The sequence below is a fragment of the Marmota marmota genome, unplaced genomic scaffold (genome assembly GCF_001458135.2).
Source record: "Marmota marmota marmota unplaced genomic scaffold, marMar, whole genome shotgun sequence".
NCBI lineage: Eukaryota > Metazoa > Chordata > Mammalia > Rodentia > Sciuridae > Marmota > Marmota marmota.
Genome location: NW_025999932.1, coordinates 27,629,729 through 27,632,277, shown reverse-complemented (window position 1 = coordinate 27,632,277; position 2,549 = coordinate 27,629,729).

Sequence of the window (2,549 nt, the reverse complement as noted above, 5' to 3'; positions counted from 1 at the left end):
GCCTTGGCGGCTGTGAGATGGATAGCGGTCGGTGTCTTCTCTACTTCTGAGGCTCGCTAGACTTCTGCAGAAAACTACCTAGATTGTTATTTATCTCTAACTTGTTGGATAAAGGTTGGCCGTCTTTAAAGCATTGACATTGTGCTGTGTAAATAAAATTGGTATTATTCACTACTTTGCATCTTTCTTGGTAATTCTGACCTCCTGATCTCAGAATGCATATTTTTCCACATCGTATGTGTTACATTTTTTTCTAAATCCCTCCGGTTTCCGAATGGGAGGATTGTCTCGTAAGCGGCAGGAGAAGGGGGTGCACAGTAATTCAACCTGTAACAAAGCATTCCATTCCTTCCAATTGTCCTTATTTGTGGGAGAAGTAATCTGAAGACCACAGGGATGCACTCCAGGAGGTGGGTTTCTTGCCCGTTAACCTCCTGGAGGTGCCTCTCCTCCAGATCCGTCATCACAGCAGATCAACTACCGTGGGGCAAGTTTTTGTCCCCAGCCAGTCCCCTTCCACAAGTGAAAAAAGGACTGCTTTCTCTTGCCTCCATTAATACCATCCCTTCTGTGAGCAAGTGTTCCCTGATGTGAAGTATTTGGTTACGAGAACTGTTCCAGAGAGAATATGTTTCAACAATGAACAAACAAAACAAAAAGTGAACTAATGGATTACAGCAGGATATTTATCATTTTAAAGAAAAGATAGGTAATACTGATACATAAATAAATGTTATTGTGGTAGGAAAGACGTGTCACAAAATTCCATCCGGCCAGAGCACTTACACTATTCATTTCTATCTCAATGAAGTCCCCTGGACAATTCTGCTTCATTCTCTTCCATACTCTTACAAGACCTGTGTTAACATTTACACCATTTGAAATTTTGAGATCAAATACTATAGGATTCAATCTACCATACATTCTTTAAGTTTTTTATTATTTTTTGTAGTTGTAGATGAACGGAATGCCTTTATTTTATTTGTTTATTTTTATGTGGTGCTAAAGGATCTAACTCATGCCTCACACATGTGAGACAAGTGCTTTGCCACTGAGCCACAGCCCCAGCCCTCTTTAAGTTTTCTAATAGTGCTTTCTGCCCCCCTGTTAAAAATTATCTCAGGAACTTCCCTTCTTTACATCACTGTTCCATCAACATAAGTATTTCTTGAAAGGAGATAGTAGGGTGTATAGATCTAAAAAGAAAAAAGAAAGAAAGAAAGAAAAGAAAAAGCTTTTCTCTGGCTCTTTGATTGTTTTCAAGATTGTTATCTTTCAATTCTCAAACCTCCAAAAACAGGGAGCAAGAAAGTTTCAGAACAACAGAATGAGAGCCAGGAAATTTTGACTGAGTTGTTTGAGCTGTTCTCAGCCCTTATTCCCGACCCTTGGCACATAGAAGGTGTACAGTAAATATTTTTATTGAATGTATGAATTGTTTAGGAATGTCATTCTTACATACCTTTAGCCATTTCAGGGCTCCTTGATTTATGTGTGGCAGTGATTCCTGAAATAGCTAAAGGTATTGTGTCAACTTCATGAACAGTTTTGCCAGTTTCACCAGTAACCCTCTATTATAAAATTTGAGTTTCAAAAAATGGACCCATATTGCCCACCTCAGGTTGGCAACACTACAAGACTGAACCATGAAACAGTCTGCAGAAAGGATATGACCTTCAAAAGAGTAGCATCTTAAGGCTCAATGGGACAAATATCTTTAGAACAGAGAAGGAAAAATCTCTAAAGGCTCAATGAAACATTGTTTCTCATGAAAGGTATACTTTTATATGATAGCAAATGGACTTGCAGAAATTGAAAATATAAAACTTCACTTAAGGTTATATTTTTTTTAGGAAAACTGAAGTCTGAAATTGATATTAAAATAAAAATACCCTTCTATATTTGAGGATTTAAAAAATAACTAAGTTGAAATTCACCAGAATAAACATAATTGGGTATTATATAATTTAGAACAATTGAGAACATGAACCATTCAAAACTCAGTTGTGTCAAGCGTGGTGGTACACACCTGTAATTCCAGCTTACAAAGGCTGAGCAAGGGGATCTCGAGTTCAAAGCCAGTCTCAGCAACTAAAGGAGACCCTAAGCAACTCAGTGAGACCTGTCTCTAAATAAAATACATAAAAGGTCTGGGGCTGTGGCTCAGTGGTTAAATGAGTTCAATCCCCAGTACCAAAACACAAACAATGTTGTAAATGCTTTCTGCCCTGAGAGAGATTATGTAGGAATGCTATAAAAATGCTTATATTACACAAACATTGGTAGAGTTATCTTTGATCATGAAAACCTCACATCCAGTTCCCATCTGTAGTAGTTTTCTATTGCTTCTATAAGAAACTATCATAAACTTGGTAACTTAGAGCAATACCAAGGTACTACCTTATTGTTCTGTAGCTTAGTAAAAGTCTGACATGCTTCTCAAAGGGCTAAAATCAAGGCGTCAGCAGAGCTGTTGTCCTTTCTGGAAGCTCGAGAAGAGTTTCTAGATTCCTTTTCCATCTTCTAAAGGCTCACCACACTTCTTGATT